The 25,878-nt window shown below is 45.4% G+C and overlaps 1 protein-coding gene across 5 annotated transcripts in view; it reads left to right on the top strand.

Moving 5' to 3' along the window:
- Positions 1-25,878, top strand: part of DEF8 (differentially expressed in FDCP 8 homolog) — a 641,504-nt gene that overhangs the window by 185,129 nt on the left and 430,497 nt on the right. The gene's annotated exons all lie outside the window — the stretch shown is intronic.

Here is a 25,878-nt window from a genome sequence, read left to right as displayed (position 1 = left end):
ATGAGTCTGTTTTGCCCCACAGTAACGAGAAGTAAAGGAAGGGCGTGAAGTGCATGTAAGTTGTTGTTCACTACTTCAAGAGAAGGAATGAGCAGGCAAGTCCTGCTCTCACAAAGGCAATGCCTTCACTTACACATCTCTGCCTGTGCTGTTCTGTATCAGTCTGTGAAACTCGTCTATACAAAAGAATCCTAGTTGTCAGGATTCAACTTGCCTGACCCACAAGTGTGTCCTGCCTGCAGCTGGTAGGTAACAGCTGAATTCGAAACACCCGCAGGGGAAAGTAAAGTAGATAAAATAAAAAACAGATTTCCACTGCTTTACTTCAACTGTGTGGAGATCTGCATTGATGAGAAGGAACAAGAAAACATACGTCGGTCATAGCTAGCACACCTCCTCCCACATTCAAATACATCTCAATGTATTCTAAATACCTGCTTTCCTCTTCCTGATAGCTAGAGGATTGGGCGCTGAAGATCCAAAGTGCAGAACCTTTATGTTTTCTGTAAGCTGCTAGACTGTCTGTCATTCATTTTCCAATACTCAATTGAGATTTCGTTTTGCTTGCATGGGAATGTCTTAAAATTCTTCCCTCATGAGAAACTAACTTGAGTTAAAACTGAAACGATAATAAAGTTACGTTTTTCGCACATCCATACACAGTCTGGTGATTCTTGTAAATATGGAGGTTTGGAATCTCACTGTCCTTTAATCGTTGTCTTTTCCCTGAGTTGTGCTAAACTGAGACGAATTCTAGGATTCCCAGCTCTACGTGCGGTAACGCACACTTCTTTACTGTATTTGCATTCCAAAGAAATAAATGATTATGTAAAAAAGACACTTCTCTCCAGCACTGCGCAGTGTCGCTCGTGGAAACTATATATTGCAAAAGAGTGAGACGCTACGGTTTTCTTTAAAGCAGCGTCTGCCAAATGAAGTAAATGTCTTGCTCAGAATAATAGTGTATGACAAGTCCATTTTGTATTAATAAAAGAAATTCAAAGAGCCAAAAAATGTGATGCACGAGCTATGAGAAAAACATAAATGATTGTAACTGCCAAGGTTAGGGATATTTCTAGCAGACCTTGAAATTCTGGTTGAGCGAGTGCATGGTTTTATGTGCTCACAGAAAGCAAATGGCAACAATTTGTTACACGTTTCTTCAGTCATTGGCTGGTGTGAGTTACAGTATATGTTTCCATATATTGCACAACTTCATTGGACTATTCTAAACATGTGGTAACAGTGACGTCTATGATAGTTGGCTCATATCCAGTGAACTAATCTTCCTTCTCACCCTCCATGATTGGATGGTGAGTGTTAAAACCTGTAACAGGCCTATTTCGTTTTCTATTGGCTACTCCAGGAGGAGTAGATGTGGAGTGAGTAAGCACAGAATTCTCGACAAATCGTAATGTGAGCTGTGACAGTGTGACACAAAATGTTACCATTTTTGTTTCTTCCTAAATGATCTAAGAGGTTGGCACCATAATACTGATCACATTACTAAGAACTGTGTACTATCGTTTCATTTTGCCACTCACTTGATGGAATTGCCTTCCTGTTTCTCATGTTTGCATTTGCCAGACTCTTACGCACTGGGGCCTAACCGCTTACAAACTCTTCTCTTTTACACCGGCGCAGAATGTGTTTGTGTTCACGCAGTGTACATTACCGTAAAATGGTCTTTATTCACTATTGCATTCAGGCGATATGACTTGGGTGTGAGCTGCTATACCAATTTATTAGTTCCTAGGTAATGCTATTATATAGGCAAAGGTGCTTATGCAAGATAAGTTGTCTATATCACTGTTGCATTCTTGCAGTGTGGGTTATTTGCGACTCTCTATATTGTTAAACTAATTTCCGTTTTGAGGTTACACAGCAGAAAATGATGTTCTGTACAACTATTTCTTTTAAGGAGAGAGCGCTGCCGATCCAATTTATCCTGAAGGGGAGGCAGTGTTGTGCTGCGATTGTTTTAGCTCCGGGATCATGCTTCTTAATATTTTACTGCTCAACACTCTGCAACTTGTGACCTTCATTAAGCTACGTTTGATTGTTCTGCCTAGGGACACACGTTGTTATATTTCTTTGGGACATGACTATGGGAACTCTGCAAACCTGATGTAGTCTGACCAATCGGGCCACAGTATCTTGTCCTTAAACCCTGGGGTCTAGTATCATTTTCTGTTGCGCTTCCATGATCTCACTACTGCGACTAAACCCTGGGAATTTATCGTCTCCCCTTGCTTTTATCAATCATAGTGGTGCATTTGGCCCGTAGCTGTGTGAGTGTTGCAACTGGGAATCTGTGCCCTTCGGCGAGGGTCTGACTGCACCTTTCTGCTATGGGATGATGGGGAGATGTTCATGCTTCAAGAACAGCTAACTAAATCTTGAGGCCTCTGTAATGTATTCAGCTAATGTAAAATAAATGGCGATCATGTACTCCTTAGTAGAAAGAATCCTTCTATGGGTTTTCCTGACTAAAGCAAAATTATGCTGATCTGGCTAAGAGGCGCATGGTTATGTTTATTTATAAAAATGCATGTGTATGTGTGTTGTCTAATCAAAGCTTGGCTACTGGTGTCTCATAGGGCCTGTGCAAGGAAGCTTTTACTAGATTAGGCTGCCTGCTTCATCGCAGAACGCTTTTCTCAGTGACTTTCACAACTTATTTTCATCGCTGGTTTGGGATGTTGGATAAATGTGCCCATGTCCATACTCCCCTACAATAGTGTGCACAGAGTTAGCCACCACACTGAATTAAATTTAAATAGTGTTCCACTATTGCGTAGCACAAGGTTCTTAGGTTTACAGCTTTTGTTAGCCATGCATGCGCATTAACATTCCATGAGTGTAGGCTTCCAAAAGATCAGAGTTCCCCTCAGAAATATTGAATAGTTCCAAAACGCCACCTGAGTGACCCGCGAAGATATGTCCATTTGAGCCAAGTCACACATTCCACAACGCCACCTAATAGCACATAAGATATTTATATTTCGAATGGATTGTGTCCTCTCATGTATTCCTCATCTTTGACATGTCATGTCCAGCTTCGGAATTCTTTTTCCGGCTTTGGGCGCTGTCCCGTTTTTCCGCATTAGCACTTGCTTTGAGTGAAATTCAGCATGCCTCTTCTGTGATGTACATTACAAAAATCATCGAAAATATGTCTTCGACTCTGTCAACGCCGAAGTCCGGCTTTAAGAAATGTAGAGATTGTGGCTCGAAAATGTCACTTACTGACCCGCATTGCATCTGCCTGTGGTGCCTCGGGGAGAGCCACGATACCACAGAGTGTTCCAAGTGTCAGTCCATGACAGGAAAGGCCTTGAGGGAACGGAAGGGGAAACTCGGGGTAGGAAAAATTCCCAAAAAGTCACCTACCTGAACTGCTAGGCCCCGGACCGACAAGTCAAGGGAGGTCTCACCTTGGATGAAGAAGGCCAAGCGTTCTAGGTCGAGGATGTCATGATGCCTGCCCCCGGAAGACCAGACCAGGCCCAGCAGCCCCGGAAGCAGGCATCATGCCACTTGGAGCATGCCCAAAAGCCCCAGTAAGGGGCTGTTTGGGTGCAGTCCTGGCGCCTATGGCGCCAGGCTCATAAAGATAGTCAGTCCTGGCGCCATGGGCGCCAGGCTCATTATTGATAACTTACCTGAAGCAGACCATGCTGCATACTCACCTGAGGCAGACCATGCTGCATGAAGACTCAAGCCAAATGAGGCTTAGGAGGGACTATTTTACTGAAGGGACTATTTTGTTACTTGGGTGGGGCTGTGGAAGAATACTTACCTGGGTCTTCTTCCAAGGCTATTTAAACCACGCCCGGACAGCCACACGTGCTTCGCGTTATTCTGCTTGCTGCAGCGTAACGCTCACCTTGTTTTCAGCAGCTCCAGTCTTCAGCCACACCCGCTTCAGTCCTGGGACTCCTGAAACAAGAAGAAAAGAAGGATAAAGGTTAGAACAGGAGTTTTAACTTTAATCCTTACCTGAATCCTTATCCATTTCGCCACGGAACTGAAAGACAGAAGTCTTTGAAGCATCGCTTCGCATTCCTACGGCGCCTCGCTGAACTCACCTGCTTGGCGGTACTTCAGCATTCCATCACGCTCTCTCCATCTCGCGGCCGCCCTCCGACACCTAAGGAGACAAAGACAGCAAGTTGAGCAAGGGGACTCTCTAAGGCTATACAAGCTACCCCCAAGGACTTACCTGATTTACCACGGGAGGTACTCACCTCATCTCGGGTCGGCGCAGTCAACTCTGCTTCATCGCCGTACCCCGGCCCCTAAGGGGAAAACCACAATAGACTTACCTGAATCTTACCAAGTGCCATTTGGAAATCTTCGAGTGGATTAATCGGCAACCTGCAAGGAATCGGACAGAGTGAAGATCAAACATTTGAACTCTTATGAACAATTGGACTTTAGAGTCAATACTGGAACTCACCAATTCCTCTACGCCAGTGAAGTAACTGGTCATCAACGCGCCCCTGCGGTCGACGCAGGATGGAGAGCTCATCCTTCCAGACCATCAGGTGAGACTAAGGAGGGGACTTCAAGAGTGATCTGTGGGAAGACAACAGGAGTTGGGAAGGTGGGTTGACACTCAATTCCACGGGTGGTTAATTCCTCTTCTCCTTTGCAGAAGAATATTCTTGCGAGCCAGACAAACTAGGCTGAGCGGGCCAGTCCAGTCAAGTCATCTCGGCGCTACACGTCACGCTGGTGGAAACAACAGCGGCCCAGTTCCGGTCGACGCCCCCGTGGGAACCAGGTGAGCGTAACAGAGGAGTTGTTCCTACCACTCCTCGTCTTCGAAAAAGTCGAAGAGGAGGCACTGATGGTCCCCTTCGGCTTCATCTGACGATTCCCAGAAAGGGTTGCATGCCCTTCTAAAAATTCAACAGCTGAATGGGAAGCATTCAGGGTTCGGATGTTTAAAATATGTGACAAACATAGCCATGCTCCGACTGTACCTTAGGATGAAGCCAGAAAGGACCTGGTTGAAAATCTGCGCACCATCGAGCCTGGGTAAAAGACTTGATCCCCATCTAGAGCCCTAGAGGCCCCGGTCTGAAAAGACCAAAGATCACAAGAAACATGGTGATAAGTCAAAGTCGAGATCTTCAACGCCGGCAGAGACTTCGACGCCCGCCAGGCCCGAAGTCCTCAATGTCGACATTGATGCCGAAGTGTTTACTGCACATTTGCCAGCCACAACATCGGCACCCAGCGCGCCTCATACATCGACGTTGACAAAGAAAATGTTGACGACTTCCACGTCGAAGCCTGTGGTTACAAAACCAGACCAGGTTTATGCTCCCCTCCCGAAGGACTTTTCCAAGTCCCTTACTTAAATTCTTGAAGAGGAGGAACATTCGGATAATGAGGGAGCACCATATGGGTTACAATACAGTACACCCAATGTACCAGAGAGCTTTATCTCTGAGGAGAGCAGGATGCAAGATTTATATGAAAACTTGCAAACAGCAAGTGGGGTTGACACCTCCCCAGAGCTAGAGTTCAGAAAGCCTGAACCAGGGGAACATGCTGATTCTTCCTATCGTCTGCTTAGGTCAAAGGTGGTTGATTATTTGGGCTGGAATAGGCCTTCACTACCCTACGACCAGGACGACCTAACAGACATTCTGGACAAGGGTCCTCGGACTGATCCCATTTTGCCCTTTCATGTGGCACTTCAAAAAAGGGTGGCCAGGAACTGGGAGACTCCAGAGTCTAATCCGGCAGTCGTCAAGAACCCAACAAAAAAATACTGCCCCTCCAGTAGCGACCCCGACTACCTGTTGAAACACCCCACTCCGGAGAGTCTGGTGGTGCAGGCTGCTAAAGCTACTTCAAAACAGGCAGCGTACCCTACCATCCCTCCTGATGGATGGGCGAGGAAGGGATTTTATGCCGGGAGCATGGCACTGGAGTCTGCCAACTCCAGTTGTGCCCTCGCAAACTTTTCGTACACTCTGTAGGACTGTATCTCCATGGCGAAAGAGCACATTCCTGAAGGGGAAGAAAGGGACGTCTTCTTAGCTATTGTTAAGGACGGCAAAGGGGCCATGTGAGCCTCTTCAATCAGAATTGGATTCTGCAGATAGCATCAGCAGATCGATGGCAACCAGCACTGTCCTGCGCAGATTTGCATGGTTGTGGAAGCCAGGTTTTGCACCTGATGTGCAATCTAGGCTTTTCAACATGCCTTTTGACGGGTCTCATCTTTTTGGCAACAAGACCGATGAGAGCCTTGAGAAGTTGCAGACCTCAAAGACGGCAGCCAAATTTTTAGGCCCTGCTATTAGGCAACCTCGGCCTTTTCGTCCTAGTGGGCAACCTTGGAGGGGTAGATCTTTTCGCTACTGCTCCTCAGTTGGAAGGGCGAGCGGAATGGCCAGTCAAAGGGGCCAAAGAAGATTTCCTCGTGCTGGACGAGGTAGAAATGCAAAGCCAGCTCAAGCAGCAGCTTCCTTACCATCGGCCTCTGCAGCAGCCACCGCAAAACCACTCAGAGGTCTTGAGACATTACTTCAGATGCTTGGGCTTTGGAAACCATAGCCCACAGTTTCTGCCTTCCTTTTATAAGACCACCTCTGGACAATCCACCAGGAAACCACTCTTTGAGGATTCCGGATCCGCTCCTTGACAAGGAAATCTTAACCGTGCTAGAGAAAAGTGCTATAGAACCAATACCTGTAGCGCAGAGGAACAGGGGATGGTACTCCCCATATTTTTTGATCCCCGAAAAAGGACGGAGGCGTGAGACCCATCTTGGGCTTGAGATACTTGAACAGGTTTCTCAGGAAGGACAAGTTCAAGATGGTCACACTTTCTCAGATCCTTCAGGTCCTCCAATTCCAGGATTGGTTGGTGTCTTTGGACCTTCGGGATGCTTATTTTCATGTGCCAGCCCATCTCAAGCACAGAAAATACCTGAGGTTCGCGGTTGGCGGTTCTCATTTTCAGTTTTGAGTTCTGCCATTCGGGCTGACCTCTGGCCTGAGGGTTTTCATCAAACTGATATCGGTAGTGGCAGCGAATCTCACGAGAGGGGGGAATTCACGTCTACCCCTAACTGGACGATTTACTGATCAGGGCGCATTTTCCCGACCAAGCTCTGGATAAAATCAGTCACCTGCCACTCCCTTTACAGACGGGCTTCGCCCTCAATCACAAGAAGTTTCATGACACCTTCCAAAAGCTCCAGTACATCAGAGCTGTAATAACCACATCCTTGGGAAAGAGCTCGTCACCCGAGTTCAGGGCTCAAGAAATTCATCGGATGGTTACCAGATTTCAGTGTGCCCAGAATCTACCGCCCTTTGACTTTTTGAGGTTGCTCAGCATCATGGCATCCTGCATTTTTCTGGTGCCGGAGGCCTGTTTGAGAATGAGATCCTTTCAATGGGCTCGAAGGACTCGATGGTCCCAGTTTTCAGGAAAAAATGTAACACCAACTTCAGATCCCATCCAGGGTCTCACAGGATCGTCTGTGGTGGGCCTGCGAGGACAATACCCTGAAAGGAGAACCCTTTTGGCAACCATGGCCGGAGATAATCATAGTGACAGATGCCTCACTCACGAGGTGAGGCGCCCATGCCAACGATCTGATGGTCGGAGGTAGTTGGTCTCCATCGGAGTCCAAACTACACATTAATCTTTTGGAGCTGAGGGCAATCGGACTAGCACTGAAGGCCTTCCTGCCCTCTGTCTGGGGAAAGAATGTCCTGATAATGACGACAACACAGTGGCCATGCACTACCTCAACAAGAGAGTAGGCGTAGGGTCACTACCACTGTGCAGAGAGGCAATGCATCTCTGGTACTGGGCAATTCAAGAAGGAATCTCCCTATGGGCAGTTCACCTAGCCGGAGAGGAGAACACGGTGGCGGACGCTTTGAGCAGGCAGAGCAGTCTCTCACTAGTGGGAACTAGGTCAGGAAGTCCCTCAAGAGATCTTCACCCTTTGGGGAACCCCTCAAGTGGATCTGTTCACGACAGGTGTCAACCGGAAGTGGGAACTGTACTGCTCCAGGGAATTTCCCCCAAGAGGAGCTCTAAGAGACGCGTTCGTGGTGGACTGGGAGTTTCCACTCCTATACGTGTTTCCTCCGATCGCCGGCATTCCGCATGTAATCAGGAGGTTGAGAAGGTTCGGTAAACACATGATCCTAATTGGGCCAGGAGAACGTGGTACCCAGACCTTCTGGACATGTCCATCTGTCCTCCGATGCGTCTTCCACAAACAGAGGACCTTCTCTCTCAAGAGGAGGGTCAGGTTCCTCATCCAGAGGTCAAAACTCTCAACCTTCACGCTTGGTTTCTGAAAGACAGAGATACAAGGATTGGGACCTCCCGGATGGCGTGATGGAGGTGTTGCTCTCGGTCAGAAGACCAGCAACAAAATCCTTGTGCCGTTAAAATACGTTTTACAACTGGTGCAAGGAAAAGAATGTTGATCCTTTTCTATGAAAGACTCTGGATGTTTTATCCTTTCTTCTATCCTTGGCTAATTTGGCCCATCAAATTGGTACCATCAAAGGCTACTTGGCAGCACTATCCATCTTTAAGTGCTCATCAGAGGAATGCTCTTATTTCAAAATACCACTGATGACTCGTTCCTAAAGGGGTTCACTAATGTGTTCCCTTAATCTCCTTTCCAGGTTCTGTTTTGAGAACTAAATCTGGTTTTGAAATTCTTGATATGTGCTCCATTTGAACCTTTGCACACATGTCTGCTAAGGTTGATGACCTTTAAAACAATCCTATTGATAGCTTGAACATCAGCCCGTAGAGTGTGCGAGTTGCAGGCACTTTCATCCAAGCCACCCTTTACTGTCTTCCACAAGGACAGGGTTGTTTTGGAGGTCAAACCCTCCTTTTTGCCAAAAGGCGTTTGTTTTGGACTTTCATTTGAGTCCGAAAATCGGTCTGCCTTCCTTCTATGCTCCACCTCATCCTGGTAAGGAAGAGGAAAGACGCCATAGGTTGGACCCTAGGAGAGCGCTAAGCTTTTACATCTCTAGAATGTCTAAATTGGGAGTTGATTATCAACTTTTTGTCAGATACACAGGACACAAGCTAGGTCAGGCTGTTTCCAAACAGACCTTGTCTAGATTGATAATTATCACAATTTCAGAATGCTACAGACTAGCAGGTTCCGACCCTCCTGAAGGTTTGAGAGCTCATTCCACCAGGGTTATGGCTACATCTACAGCCCTTCAAAGGGGTGTTCCAATTAGAAACATCTGTGAAGCTGCAACATGGTCTTCCATCCACACGTCTACAAAACATTACTGTCTTGATGCTACCCATGCTCAGGATGGTACGTTTGGCAAAGCAGTACTTTGCTCTGCTCGAAAATTTTAAATTGTTATTCTACTCCCTCCTCTAAACATAATACTGCTTTGGGAGTCTGTCAAAGATTAGTAATATGTAGGAGGAAACAATCCATTCGAAGAACAAGTTACTTACCCCTGGTAACGGTAACGTTCTTTTGACTGGATGTTCCTCCCACGTATTCCTCATCGCCCACCCAACCTACCCCTCTGTAGAATTTCCCATCCTATTACAGCTTCCGTTCCACCAAGGCTGAGTACTGTCATGCTTGTATTTATGGGCATCTCTGCTGCAAGAGGAGAGGAAAAACAGAACTGAGGCCAACGGGCGCTGCGCAAGCTATATATACCCTTCGATGACATCACCCTCAACGGAGGCCTTAGAGGGACATCGACTCAACACCATCGAGGCACAGCACCCTCTGCCAAAAAGAAATGTCCAAAGCAGCTGAAGCTGGACATTACATGTCAAAGATGAGGAATACATTGGAGGAACATCCAGTCAAAAGAACGTTACCAGGTGTAAGTAACTTGTTCATCTATCTCTCTCTCTCAGGGCCTGCAGTAGCGGCCCTGTAGTTATGGTTAAGTTGCTCAATTCATAGAGCATTTTTTGGCCAGCTTATAACTTTGACCCACCCCCTCACCCCCACCAGCCGAATTCTAACAAACATTTGCTAAAAAAGTGTACGGCCCCCTCAAATTGATTCTGAGATGTTCGGTGCGGTTTCGTAAAGTGGGTTAAAGTTATAGGGGGTCCCAAAATGTGTCAAAATCCTCAGACGCAAAGGAAAAAAGGCTTGCTCACGCCTACAGCCCAACCCGATGGATGGATTTTCACCAAATTTGCCCCTTGGTCCTGAAAGCGTGCTTTTGTAAGTTTGGTATAAATCTATCAAGAAGCTTTTATTTTTTTTTTTTTAAACGTCCAAAAAGTAGATTTCAAAAAAAGAATGAGTGATATCTGGGTCTGGTCCACGGACTCCCCGATTCGGTCCGTGGACACCCCTCCAATGGACCAATCCAGGTCTGGCGTGATGTGGTGAAAAGCGTGAGGTGCATCATAATCGCCATGTTGGTTGTGCGGACAGCAGTCAGTGTCCGCGGATAGTGCAGTGGGGGAAAAGTCTGCAAAACACATTTGGGGTTATTTGGTGGTTGAAAGAGGGTCTGGAAAGGGTGCTGATAGAATATAGTTGATATACAGCTGTCTTTATAGGTAAAAAATGTGGGTGCAGGTTCTGCCGAGTCCAGACATTGCGGTAGTCCACGGACAGCGCTGTGAACAAACCATTTGGAAAACAAATTTGGGGTTATTTGATGGCTGAAAGAGGGCGTGTAAAGGGTAGGGGAGTGGAATAAAGACATGGAGCTGTTTTTATAGGTAAAAAAAAGGGTTTGCAGGTGCCACAGAGTCTGTGGTTAATTTTGGTTTCTGTTGACATAATTTCAATTGCAGGTGGTTGAGGGTGTGTTTTGTTATTTGAAAGTATATGGAATGTACTTGTATGGTTTAATTATATTGAGGGGTTGTGGCCAGTGACCAGATTCTTGCCCATGCCCCCAAGAATGTGGCCACTGGCCACACAGACTATAGCAATGTGTATAGCAATTATAGGTACTGTAGAGGGAAAGTATACTGTATTTGTAATATGATGGAATGATTATAAGTGTGTATGGTATTCATGATTGTAGTAGAATTAAGGACAGTGCATCTTGATGTCTCCTCCGCCTTTCACACGGTCAACAATTGTATCCTCATTAAACGGTTACACGATACCAATTAGCATCATGGACCGGGCACTGGACTGGCTGGTTTGTTTTCCTCACTAACCGCCCTTCTCAGCTGCAACTGGGCTGTTTGTACTCCACCACCTCACTATGTACTTGCAGAGTATCCCAGAGTTTTTTCCTATGAGTGTGGCTGTTGCATATCTATTTTATCCCTCTGGCTCACCTGATGTCTTTCTTTTGTTTTAATTTCCAGTGTTACACACAGCTTTCCTTAAACTTCCCTGAACTAATTTGTTCTCCACGTTTTTTTCCTCCACTGATTGTGTGATCTCCATTGAGGCATTGTGTGCGGCTAACAATGTCTGTCTGAATGCCAGTAAAACAGTGATCGTTCTTATTGCAACGCTTGTGCCCTGTTTTTCTCATACCCTCTGGCCTCTGTTTTGGGCCCTTTAATCTAACCATCCTGTGAGGCCAAAAACCTTGGGGTCATCTTCAAGTCCTCTCCCCTTTGCTACTTACATTTTGGAGTTTTAAAATATATATGTTTTAAAGCCCATGCTTTCAGCTTGACCACCCTACAGGCATTGTTTTGTTCCTGACTTTCCCCAGAAACTCAACGCATGTAGAGCTTTTGGTCATGTGTAGGCTGGAATACTGTAACAGCCTCTTCCTTAACCTCCTACTTTGTTGTCTGTGCCCCTTTTTGGCTAATCTAGAATGGGGCTGCAAGACGTATCCTTGGCCTCAAGCCCAGGGATCGTATTGGCTCCTGCTAATTGCAAGGAATACAATATGTCCAACTTTGTTTCCCTAAATACTGCCCACCTAGAGTAACTCTTATACTGTGCTTGTCAAACGCTTTTTGAAACTGATTGGGAAGCATGTCTGTCTTCGCTGGGTGCATCTCTTTCTAACCGCTTCTTGCGCCTCTTATACTTGAGCTGGACTTCATTAAGTTCTCGAAACTTCTGAAAATTCTCTTTTTGTGTTCCTGTTTTACTTAATCCCTTCCCCGCCAACTTACACCACTGCCACTGAGACTGGTGGCCTGGTGCCTCATGAACCTCACCGGTTCCAGGACCTACATCTAGTCTGCACCTTGCGGGGCTACTGCCTGGCGACTGTGTACCACACCCTTGGGACTTCTGTGCCCCAGCAGGTAACTAATAGCCTCCAGCTTTGGCATCCTTTGCCACTTTTTTCTGGGCTCATATGCGCATTTGGCAATTCCTACTCCTCTTTCCATTCATGCACTTTTTTTTAACTGCAGAATGCATATGTGCATTTATAGCAGCAGTGTGTACAATTTCTTGGAATAAGCAAGGGAAATACATATGCAAAAGATTTGTAAAACATTTCGAAGTGGCAGTTGTGTGGAAGTTTAGTATGTTTATGGGGTTATATATATATATATATATATATATATATATATAGAGTTTTTGGAACTGATTGGTAGATATATGTGTGATGTTTCAAAGCAGGCAATGAGAGTGTGTTACAAACATAACAGTAAAAAGGGTAGAAGGTCTGTTTTGTGCAATGGTGTGCACGTGCAATCCAGGATTTTAATAATGCATGGCCTATAGAGGGGACTGCAGAGGCCACAGATAGTTATAAAGGACCATGGATTGTGGTCTTTATTGTATGCTAGAGAAAAGTATTTGAGACAAAAATGTGTTTCTGTGTTTTTTTTCTTTTTTTCTAACATACAATTGTCCATTATTTACATTAGCATTAGTTTAGAATGCTAATGGGAATTTTGGAGTATCTTATTGAGTCTAACTACTTTACTGAAAAATGTAAAGTAGATGGACTCTAATCTTATTTTTTTTACTTCTATTTTTAAACTGTGAAAGGTGGTTCCTAAAGGAACCTTTTATTGTGTTTTTTGATTTTGTTTATTTTGTATTTTTTTGCAGGAGAGGTTAGGAAGGAAGGTGTGGGAGGGAAATAAGGGCAGGGACACCAACCACAGATGCAGAGGGGCAGGTGGACAGGGGAAGAAGTTGGGTGTGTGTTTTAAGGTACGGGGCAGTGTTTCTCATGCTCCTTGATTACAGCCTTGTAAGCGCTTCAAATCTGCTTCCCCCCTGCAGAGAGGTGTGTTGCAGTATATACACGGTACTGTTGTCTTGGAAAGATATGGATCAACAACTTCTTTTATGGATTGTAAGATGCTGGTGGGATGCAAACGCAGTTTTTAACTGTTCGTGAAACGCTGTCCCCTTCTCGAACACGTTATGCCGCGTGTGGTCACGTGCCACTGGCCGGAAAGTCTGCTATGACGTCAGACGTTCGCGAACGTCAGCGAGCATAAACACAGTGGTAAAAGTTGCAAACACTTTATGGAAGTGTTTAAAAATGTTGGTAGGTGGTGGGGAATTGCACAGTTCTGAGGTCAAACTTTCTACTTCGGTCGAAAATGCTGCTATATTGAGGGCAAGTATTATACTGGGAAGTTGTAGCAACTTAGGGTGCACTGGTAAAAACCCATGAAATTCAGTGACAAACTTTATTAAAGGGACATTATGGTTACAAGTAAAACCGAAAACCCACAGAAATTTGCCAGTTATGGTTAGCTAAGCAATGACATTTGTGATTTCATCTTTGATGTCCTGGGTGTTAGTCCTAGCAGTGCACGGTGGTGGTGCGAGTTATGGTTGCTTAGCTTACCATAACTGGCGAATTTCTAGGGTTTTTCGGTTTTACTTGTAACCATTACGTCCCTTTTAACCAAGTGTTTTCACTGAGAATATAATGTATAAAAATATTCGGGCGGTGGTCGCCGCCCTATAGTTAAGGTGAGTCGGATAGGGACCACTCAAAATTCCATTGTTACTAACTTTTGATTCGAATAACAGATGTGGCCGAAATTCCAAAAGTGATTAAATGTCTATGCCCCCCCCAGACTACAAAGTTGCATATAGATTTGTTATTAAGCGTCAAATAAGTTATTTCTTTCTCCAAAAGTGCAGCCTACTGCCCATTCATTTTCCCATAGACAAAAAAGGTCAATTTTTGCCAAAACGCACAGCCTAAACCGCTGGATGGATTTGGACCATGTCCGAAACGACTTGGGCACGAAGCGTTGACTCTCGATCCATGCATGGTTTGGGGTTATTCTGTGCCTGTCATGGGTATCGGGCAGGTAGTTGGGGCAAGATGGGTGGAGGCTTGGCGGACCTGCCATAGGCACACAAAGAACCCATAGCAGATCCCTCCTTTCATTCCTTCCTAGTGTTTGTAGTAACTTTCTGGTTACCACTTCCTGTTGCCAAACAGGAAGTGCATGATAATCATGAGCTCTCTAGTGTTTGGGTGTGGCTGGCTATATAAACCACAGCCAAGATTCTTCCAGTGCTTTGTGTTGCTTACTATGAGCTGTATCGGCAACACACTTGCCGTGCTCTGGATCATCCTGCTTCTGCTTACCTGCTCCGGATCATCCTGCTTCTGCTTACCTGCTCCGGATCATCCTGCTTCTGCTTACCTGCTCCGGATCATCCTGCTTCTGCTTACCTACTGTGGAACATCCTGCTTCTGCTTACCCGCTCCGGATCATTCAGCTTCAGCTTACCTGCTCCGGAAGAACCTCCGTTCTTCCTGCAACTGCTTTGTGTTATGAACGGCGCATCAGATTTTTCCTCAACTATGTCCTCATCATTTATTCCCACCACACCCAAGAAAGGGTTAAAAAAATGTCAGAAGTGTGGTAGGAAAATGTCAATAACGGACCCCCATCGGAATTGCCTCTGGTGGCTCAGTCCAGACCATCGGGTTGACGGGTGCGGTTCCTGTCAGGCCATGTCCAATAAGGCTCTTAGGGAACGTAGAGGTAAGCTGGCGGGGGTGGGGGGACTTAGAAGTCTTCAAAAAGACAAAAGGATTCGGTTGAATCCAGTTGAAAATTTCGTCATGAGTCGAGGAGGTCAAGATCAAAGAGTCGCTCAGGGAAATCCTCCTAGTCTTTGACTAAAAAGTCAAAAATGTGACGTTACAGGTCTTCTTCCTCCTCGTCCTCCTCTGAAAGGAGAATAATGTATCCATCAAAGCAGGCTTCCCCAGAAAAATGAGAGGCCTTCAGGGCTTCGATGCTTAAAATATTCAAGCAAGCGGCCCAGACCCCCTTGAAGTTGCCGATTGGTGATCATGCCTCTACCCAAGTTCTAGAGGAAAATCAAGATCTAAACACATGAGAGTTGAAAATGAGTCGAGTGTTTTCAAGGGAAAGTTCCCCGACGCCTCGTACTAAGTCAAAACCTCCGGTGCATAAATCGGGGTTAGTGGAATCGACATCGAAGTTGAAACCAAAACTCGACTCGACACAGTCGACGACCATAGCATCAAAATCGTCGACGAAAATGGCGTCGACACCTTTGGCTGTATCACAGGCTTCTTCGACAGCATCAAAGCCAGCGTCGTCTTTATCGACACCTTTATCGAGGACTTCTTTGATTCCAAGACCCAAGTCGACGCCATTATCCATACCTAGATCTATTCCACCTTCTTTACCTGTAAAAGCTTTCCATCCTCAACCTAGGCAGGAATGTTTCAGATCCATGTCATCCATTTTTGAAGAACACTCCTCTGAAGAGGATGTCACTTCAGCTGGAGTTAGGTTTGGAGCCACAGAGGTCCCTGAAGAGCTAGTGGACCCAAATTCTAAAATAACAGATCTGTACGACTGTCTCCAAAATGCCAGTGGCTTAGACACTTCATCTGAAGTGGAGTTTGAAAAACCAGAACCTACAGATCATGCTGATCCTAGGTATAGGAATCTTATGGGAAGGGCCATTGATTTTATGGGTTGGAAGGCAGCTTCCCCAGATTTCGACCAGGATGACATGACTGACATCCTGAGTGAAGGTCCTTTAAAAGATCCTGTTCTTCCATTCCATAAGGCACTGGAAAAAAGGGTGATGGTAAATTGGAATACTCCTGATTATATTTCAGCAGTAAACAAGAAACTTCTACCAAAATATAGGCCATCTTTATCAGATCCAGAATATTTATCTAAACATCTCTCCCCTGAAAGTTTAGTGGTTCAAGCTGCAACCTCCACTAGGCAATCAGCTTACCCATCAATACCACCAGACAGGGATGATAAAGTTGATGCTTGGGCCCGGAAAGTTTTTTTTCTTCAGGCAACATGGCCCTTATATCGACTGTCACTTGCACATTTGTAAGATTTACTTATACCCTGTGGCTCTGCATGTCATCAGCGGCTGAACGCATCCCGGAAGGTGAGGAACGGGATGGTTTCCTGGCTATAGTAAAAGATGGTAAAGAGGCCCTTCGGTCAGGACTGGACACTGCGGATAGCGTAAGCAGGTCCATGGCATCTAGCGCGGTCCTACGCAGGTTTGCATGGCTAAGGAAATCTGGCTTTGCACCAAATGTGCAATCTAGATTACTTAATATGCCCTTTGACGGCTTGAGGTTGTTTGGCAGCAAGGCGGACGAGAGCTTAGAGAAGCTGCAAACCTCAAAAGCGGCAGCAAAATCACTTAGTGCCGCTATAAGGCAACCTCAACAACACTCTTACGCTGGCTGATCTTCTTGGATGAGTCGCCCTTTTTGCTTCTATTCCTCTTTTGGAAAACGGAGGGAGCAGGCCAGTCGGAGAGGCCAACAAATAAAACCCTTTTGTGGTGGAAAAGGAAGAGGTGCTAGATCAGCCACAGCAGCGGCTAATAACTCCTCAGCCACTGCTGCAGCCGCTGCAAAGCCGCTTTGAGGTCTTCACCCACAAGACCCCGGTGGGAGGCAGAATCACTCGGTATCTGGACGAATGGTGGGGCATTACATCAGATGCCTGGGCACTAGAGATGGTGACCCATGGTTACTTTCTTCCTTTTCATCAAAGACCTCAAGCTCATCGACCTGGAGCCAACTCTGACCCGCTCCTTGTGCAGGAGATTTTAACCCTGCTAGAGAAAGGTGCAATAGAACATGTACCTGTAGCGGAAAGGAACAAGGGTTGGTACTCCCCTTATTTTCTCATCCTCAAAAAGGACGGAGGATTGAGACCCATCTTGGACTTAAGAAATTTGAACAAATTCCTCAGGAAGGACAAGTTGAAAATCCTGACCCTTTCTCAGATCCTTCAGGCTCTTCAGCTTCAAGATTGGCTAGGTCATTGGATCTTCAGGATGCTTACTTTCATGTGCCAATCCATCTCAAGCACAGGAAGTACCTGAGGTTTGCAATTGGTGGTTCTCATTATCAGTTTCGGGTTCTACCATTTGGGCTGACCTCCGTCCCAAGGGAGGGTTTTCACCAAACTGATGGCGGTGGTGGCAGCGAGTATCAGAAGAATGGGGATTTGTGTTTACCCTTATCTGGACGATTGGCTAATCGGGAGGAGTTCACCCGAACCAGCCCAGGAACATCTGGCCTTGACCTGCCACTTCTTACACAGTCTGGGCTTCTCCCTCAATTACAAGAAGCCACAAACTCCAATTCCAAAAACTCCAATTCATCGGAGCAATCCTGGACACTTCCTCAGGGAAAGCCTTGCCCAACATCTACCGGAATTCGACTTTCTAAGGTTGCTAGGCCTCATGGCATCCTGCATTTTTCTGGTGCCATAGGCCAGAAAAATGGGCCCTCAGGACTCAATGGTCCCAGTTTTCTGGGGAGATGTCAGATCTTCTGCAAGTCTCGACCAAAGTGACTCAAGATCTCCTATGGTGGGCTTGCAAGGAGAATATCCTCAAGTGGGAACCTTTTTGGCAACCATGGCCGGAGATAACTGTAGTGACAGACACCTCACTCACAGGGTGGGGAGCCCACACCAACGATCTGACAATCAGCGGTCGTTGGTCTCCATCAGAGTCCTAACTAGACATCAACCTTTTGGAGCTGAGGGTAATCAGACTAGCGCTGAAGGCTTTTCTGCCCTCTGTACATGGAAAGAATGTCCTGATAATGACGGACAACACAGTGGCCATGTACTACCTCAACAAAAGAGGAGGCGTAGGATCACTCCCACTGTGCAGAGGCGCAATACAGCTCTGGTTCTGGGCAATGCAAGAAGGAATCGCTCTATCGGCAGTTCACCTAGCCGGAAAGCTGAACACGGCGGCGGACACTGAGCAGGCAGAGCACAGTCTCCCAGGAATGGGAACTAGCTCGGGAAGTCCTTCACCCTTTGGGGAACCCCTCAAGTGGATCTGTCCGCGACCGGTGCCAACCGGAAGTGCGAACTGTACTGCTCAATGGAATTTCCCCCAAGAGGAGCTCTAGGGGTCGTGTTCGTAGTGGACTGGGTATTTCCACTCCTTTACGCATTTCCTCCTGTCCCAGTGATTCCTCAATAATCGTGAGGTTGAGAAAGTTCCGGAAAAACATGATCCTAATTGCCCCGGATTGGGCCAGGAGCTTATGGTACCCAGACCTTCTGGACATGTCCATCTGCCCTCCAATAAGTCTTCCACAAAGAGAGGATCTTCTCTCGCAAGAGGAAGGTCGGGTTCTCCATCCAGAGGTCAAGACACTCAGCCTTCACGCATGGTTTCTGAGAGGCTAAGATATAAGGATTGGGACCTCGTGAATGACGTAATGGAGATTTTGCTTTCGCCAGAAGGCCAGCAACAAAATCCCTGTATCAGTGTTGTTGGAACAAGTTCAGTAACTGGTGCAGGGATAAGAATGTGGATCCATTCCTTTGTAATACTCCAACAGTACTTTATTTTCTCTTACACTTAGCCAATTTGGGGCTCCAAGTTGGTACTATAAAAGGATATTTGGCAGCGCTATCTATCTTTAAGCGCTCCTCGGAAGAGGTGTCCTATTTTAAAATGCCTTTAGTCATTCAATTCTTGAAAGGGCTGACAAATGTATACCCTCCGACACCTTTTCAGGTGCCCATCTGGGATTTAAATCTAGTCTTAAATTTCTCATGTGTGCCCCTTTTCAACCTTTACGTTCTTGCCCATTAAGACTTCTCACTCTTAAAACAATTCTGTTGGTGGCTATAACATCAGCCCGCAAGGTAAGTGAGTTGCAGGCACTGTCTTGTAATCCTCCTCACACCATTTTCCATAAGGACAAAGTTATTCTAAAAGTCAAACTATCTTTCTTGCCTAAAATAGTTTCTGATTTTCATCTGTCACATAAAATTACCTTACCTTCTTTTTATCCTCCTCCTCACACTAGTAAGGAAGAGGAACGATTGCATAGACTGAACCCAATAAGGGCTCTCAGTTTCTACATTTCCAGATTGGCAAATCTTCGACAATGTGGCCAACTATTTGTGGGATATACTGACACAAATTGGGCCTTGGAGTGTCTAAACAAACTCTATCCAGATGGATAATTCTAGCAATCTCTGAATGCTATAAATTGCCTGGAAAAGAGCCTCCAGATGGGTTAAGGGCTCATTCAACTAGAGGTATGGCAACTTCCACGGCTCTTCAGAGGGGTGTCCCGGTGCAGGATATTTGTGCTGCGGACACTTGGTCATCAATGCACACTTTTGTGCAGCACTATTGCTTGGATTCCACTTCATATCAAGGAGGGCTATTTGCAAAAGCTATCCTTCATTCAGTTCATAACTAAAATATCTAGTACTCCCACCTCCAAATTTTCCACTGCTATGGGATTCTATCATAAGATGAGGAATACGTGGGAGGACACAATCCATTCGAAGAACAAGTTACTTACCAACAGTAACGTTCTTTCTTTTTGATGTTCCTCCCACGTATTCCTCATCGACCCTCCCAACCTACCCCTCCGTACAATTTACGCCTGTTGCACTCTAATTTCCTTAAGAGCCTGAGGACTTAAGACCTGATCAGCTGATGCGACCATAAACACCGTAAAAACAGAACTGAGGTAACGGGCGCTGCTCGAGCCCTTTATACAGCGGGTGGCGCTTTGACGGCGGCCCTTGAGGGACTACGACTCTGCGGCCTCGAACACAGTGCCCTCGGTGAAAAAAAATTCTGAAGCAGCAGAGTTGGGATACGAGTGATCATAAGATGAGGAATAAGTGGGAGGAACATCCAATCGAAAGAATGTTACAGTTGGTAAGTAACTTGTTCTTCTAACTCCCAGGGTGCATTGCAGGATCATGGTTTTCAGAAATGAAACGGCCGCCATCTTGTTTTTCTCTCGATGCGAGAGATATTCACGGCTATAGCTGAGGTCATGGGAAAATTAAATGCAGTAAAAATCTATTTGCAGGTCAAAAAACATACAAATGCCATCAGGGAAGAGGTGGGGGGTGGCTAGAAAGCACTGAGTGACATTTTGGAGTTGGAGGGGGTCCAGGGACCGAGTTTGCAACACAAAGCTTTCTGTAGCCTCGGCTATAGCCGCGAATAGCCGACATCTGAAAGCAAACTGTGTCACGGAAGCAGCGTGTGCCCTGGGGTGAAAGGCAGAGGGAATGGGAGGTAAGGATGCCATCTGGCGAGTGGGGGGAGCTGGCACAGATGAGGGGGGCACTTGGTGATGGCTTAGAGGGGGGGTGGAGGGGGAGTTCCGGCTGTTTTGCCGATGTTCGCGGCTATATCTGCCGTTACAAAGGACTACAGATATGTTAAGATATTTTTATAACTATAGTGAAGTCAGGGGTGAAAAAACCCATGGCCAGTGACTCAATCACCATCCAGGTCTCCCATTCCTGCAGTAACCAGGACAGACTATGCTTAGCTTCAAAGTGAGGAAAGGGCCAGCCTCCTCAGGCCATGTTGTCTGATAAATGAGCCAAACCTGGAGGAATGGGTTGGCCCTTTTCTTGCTTTGAAGCTAAGCGGGGTCAGCCACACTTTGAAGTTAAGCAGGGTCAGTCCTGGTTACTGCATGGATGGTCAAACGAATGGGCATCTGAATTATTTCCTTTTTTTTAACCGTGCTACTGTCAGTCCTTGCTCTCAGAGACGATTGTTTTACCTTTTGCTGAATTGCATTCTGGTATTAGTAGTCAGTCAAGATGGGGAGAATAATGCCACAATTGTTCACTTTTGCCTAACCTAGCTCTAACAATGTATATATTTGAGTGATACTATGCTATGTGTACTTTTGAAGTTAGCTTTATAAAGCAGAGTATTGTTGAAAGACAGACATGCGGGTGAGGAGGGTAAATGATGAGAGGGCAAGCAGTAAGTCATGAGCATTTGCCCACAATGTGACGATAGTTTTCAATCCTGGACACTGGTGCAGTTATTTCCCCCTGATGGCAGGGCACCAGTAAAGGACACATTTGGGGGGACAGCGTAACTTTTTTTCAGAGGGCAGATGCAACCCCTTGTTTTTTTTTTTACGTTGGTAAGATTGCTCCTGTATTTGGATACCAGGATTTTACTCAGGTTGTCATGTTCACAGTGCAGACGCTTACCCACAAGCACTTGTTTCATATTGGGATTTTGTTTTCCATGGAATATTTCACTACAGATTGTAGGGTTTAAAAGGTGAGCACCTTTTATATTTTGCCAGCATATTTATTGAAAGATTTCCTCTCTCAGGTTATTTTTCTGGTGTTCATTGCTTTTTTTAGACGACCAGTGCTATTTTGTCTTGTGCACTTACTTCTAAGGGATTTGTATATTTCACTTTAACATATGTGGCCACTTACTGTGCGTATAGTCATGTGTGCCAGCTTGCATATGTTTTGCAGCCGATCATTTTTTACCCTTTTCTGTGCTGCTTAAATGCGGGTAGTTTGGGTCATGCGGTGTATCACAACAGTCACCAAGAGACCGGCCATAAAACAAGGGACTTGGAGACTGGGACAGGAAATTTCAGCATGGCCATTTAGGTGCACACTGTTATGGCGGGACCTTTTCGCGCAGGTTCTGTTTGTGCGAGCCCAGTTGGACCAAACCAGTTGGGGCAGAGACTCCTCGGCGCGAGGATGTTTTGGCATGAGAGGTCACAATTGTCACAGCATGAACCTGCAGGCACTTTGCATTTTGCAATATGGATTAAACGTGAAAAAGATTTATTTACTGCAACATTATAAAACAGGATGGGACATGTATTACACTGTTGTTGCAGAAATGAACACTGATTAAACATGAAACGCATTTATTTACTTGAACATTATAAACTGCATGCAACTATCCCTCATAATTAACTACACACCATGTACACACACGCGCTCACATCAAACACACAGACATTGCATGCACACCCTCTCAGATGAAATGCACACTCTTACGAAAGGAGGGCGACACACAACGGTGTATGGTTTTCAAAAGAGCATTGAGTGATCCCTTAACCAGAGATGAACATGGGTGCACAGTGACTGTAGAGATACACAGGGTAGGTCTGAAAGACAGGATAGATCGAGAAAAATGTTTTTTCTATCCCAGCCTACTTCCTAGCGTAGGAGCTTTCCTTAGGTGGTGCTGGTGCAACGCTTACAAAAAAGTAAGCGTTGCACCAGCACCATCTAAGGAAAGCCCCTACGCTAGGGAGTAGGCAGGGATAACAAAATAAAACAAATTCTCAATCTATCCTTGTGTCTTTCAGACCTACCCTGTAGCTCCACAGTCACTGTGCACTCATGTTCATCTCTGGTTAAGGGATCACCCACTGCTCTTTTGAAGACCATACACAGTTGTGTGTCGCCCTCCTTTCGTGTTAAAAAAACTAGCCTGTTAGGGCTTCACCATGTACACTGCTACTATCAGTACCCCCTTTTGTTATGACATGCACACCCTTACACCACACATTCCCCATTAGACTGCACATTTATTCAAAAAGAGGTCTACACAGTCTCTGGGCAACATTATAAAACCGAAAAAATGAAATTAAAAAAATCACATTTATGCTGAACACTCCTATCGGAGGATCCTGGCCTTAAGGAGTTTGAGACGCACCACTTATCCATTATGCTACAATTTATATTTTTTACAGGTTTCATACCTAGCCTTTTATCATTGAACATATATTAAATTATAGGCTAATTATGAAATGTATGCCCCATGAAGCACCAAGCCATTGTGGCCTAGTGGTTAAATGCTGGGCCTTGAACTCTGGCAGACCAGGGTTCAAGGCTGTATGTTTTTTATTTTTTTGAACTCATTTAATTAAAAGAACGCAAGCGGGAGGTCGTGAGGTTTGTTGTAGGGCAGTCCAGTGATCTTATTTAGCATGAGGGCATTTAGACGTGGCTGAAATGTCAGCCACGTCCCAACATCCCTGGCGCCAAAATAACTGCGCCGGAATGGCTTTCGTGCCGTAAAGCGAGCGCCGAAATGGCTGCTGTGGCGGAATGGGCATGCCAGATAGGCCCATGCCGAATGTTATAGTGGGGTTAAAAAGGTTTGGGAAAAAACCCTGTTGTGGAAACATGGCCAAATGCTCCAACCACAGGGCTGTCAGGACTATACTGGTGTGATGATCCCTAATAATAAGGGTGAAGCCAGGTATGTAGTTGTCCTGGCAGCCTTGCAAATGTCTGTCTTGGGTTGATTAAGCTATGTATAAAGGTGCACTGCCCTCTTAGACAAAGAACATTTCCTGGAGAAAAAGTTTTGCATTTGAGCTCCATTGCATACCCACAATGCCTTTGGATCAGAACTGAAGGTGAACTGCCAGCGATGGCTACTAGGTGGCATTGTGGAATGTGTGACTTGGCTCAAATGGACTTGTCTATTTTCATATTTCAGGTGAAAGTGTTTTTTTTTCCCCCAACCTTTTTAAACCCACCATACCTCTTGGTGTTATATCAAAAGAAAAAATATAGATAAAGCACAGCGTTTCCTACTGGAAGGAAGTAAAGTCCTCTTTTCTATGTCCCACTGAGCTTCTTCCTCGCACTTGGAGAAAACATTTAGAAGATAACAAACCTGGGAGTTACTGGAAACAGGACCTGCCTACATGATTCCTAGAATGAAAGGCGGTTTAGAACACTGCATGCAGACTCTTTGTACTGACCCCCAACAATCCGCTCCCTGTTCCACCACCTCCATCTTGGCTTGGGCAGAACTCCTGATTCTGAAAACGTTAGTTCAGGTTCAGGTCAACCAACAGATAAAATACTAATCAATAAAAATCCCAGAATCTCCTGTAAATTAAACATTCACCTATCTTAAGTGTAAGTGCCCTGTTACATCCAAAACCAGGATCTCCCGTAACTAGAACATCCCCTCAACCTGGGAATGCGTCTAACTGGAGTCGACCTGACAGTACCACCTCTCTTAAGCCCTGTCTTGGGGCCAGGTTTAGCAGGGTGAGTTTTGTGAAATGTAGCTACTAACTATGGAGCGTGTACATCCTGTTCATATTTCCAAGAACGCTCTTCTGGGCCTTAACCCTCCCAATAAATCAAATATTGCAACTTTCCCTTGCTTTTTCTAGAATACAAAATATATCTCACTTTAAACTCCTCAGAACCGCTACCACAAACTACAGGATTCCCAATTCTAGTACCATTTACACAGTGGCTTCAATAGACTTGCATGAAATGTCAGATGGACCTTTTAAACCAGAAGCAATTTCAGCCTAACTGCTACTGGATTGACGGCTTCTTCAATTTCCAAAGGCCCTACAAATCTTGGGGTAAACTTATTTTTTCTCTTTAGTTTTAAATACTTTGTGGATAACCAAACCCGCTCTCCTTCAGTGGTTGCGTTTCATCAGCGGACCGCTTGTAATTAAGCGTACTCTCTTGTAAAGCACTAATAGCTCATTCTCAACTCCCTTTCATGGCTTGCAATCCTCCCCCAACCGCAGAGTTACCTGACTCCTGCCCAACCAATTCCCAAAGGAAACATGGGTGAAAACCTTGACTACAACAGAATGGGGACATGGATGTTGAACCCTTCACTGAATTGTTATATGCAAACTCTGCTAACCAAATCTATCCAGCTACTCCCAGTCTGAAGATGGCATTGAAGGTATTTTTCCAGCTCTTGATTCACTCATTCCACTTGTCAATTTGTTTCGGGGTGATTACTTGAGCACAGAAGAACCTTTACACCCAACAAAAAGATCTCCAGAATGTAGATCCAAACTGAGCCCCTCAATCCAATCTACTTGACTGGGTAATGTGGGGTCAAAAGACAGCCCGAGAGCGACCGAGATGGAGAGGCCATGCTAGGCCCCATTGTGGGAGTGTAGCTGGCTAAGTGTGGAGTTCCATTGACATATAAAAGCCAGTACAAAACAGTGATTTCAACATGAGGCCTAGTGAATGAGTGAGAATGGGCCTCCCTCCCTTTTGTTAGAATGTGCAGGCATTAAGCCGGAAAAAGAGTGAGACTTAGAACTGGAATATTGTTAACTGCGGCTGATGATTCCATGTGGCATTACAGATGCTGACTTTGTCTAAAGTGCATGTGGAAGGAAATAAATACATTTGAATTACTGTAAATTTGGAAGCTAAAAAGGAGGAATGATGTCTTACATTGGAAAATAGTCGAATGACAAATTGCCATCATGAAGAACATAAAATAACATTTATAGTTAAAGGCCTATTTCGTTTTTTGTAGCAATGAACACTGGTACTTATATAACTGGCCGAATCTGTGGGCACCAGAGTAATGGTGAATCCACCTCTATTCTATTGTAGTAGAAAAGAAAGATTGTATTTATAAACAGCAGGCCTAGATATAATGCCAAAATGTTACATGTAAGCACATCTTGTCGATTTTAAAGCTGGATTTTCTGAAGACTGGGGCATCTAGTTTTTTTCTGAAAGGTCTGTGCCTTTGTAAATTTGAACTCGCCTTTGGCTGAGGAACCCAGGAGAAGATATAAAGAAGTAGATTGAAATTATGGGATTTACAGATAACCTACAGAAATGACCTTGACTGTCAGGCTCCCC

This window comes from Ambystoma mexicanum, chromosome 1q, assembly GCF_040938575.1.
Source record: "Ambystoma mexicanum isolate Mex_15411 chromosome 1q, UKY_AmexF1_1, whole genome shotgun sequence".
NCBI classification, from domain to species: Eukaryota; Metazoa; Chordata; class Amphibia; order Caudata; family Ambystomatidae; genus Ambystoma; species Ambystoma mexicanum.
Note: the sequence above shows the minus strand (reverse complement) of the source record. Positions and strands in the feature narration are given on the sequence as shown.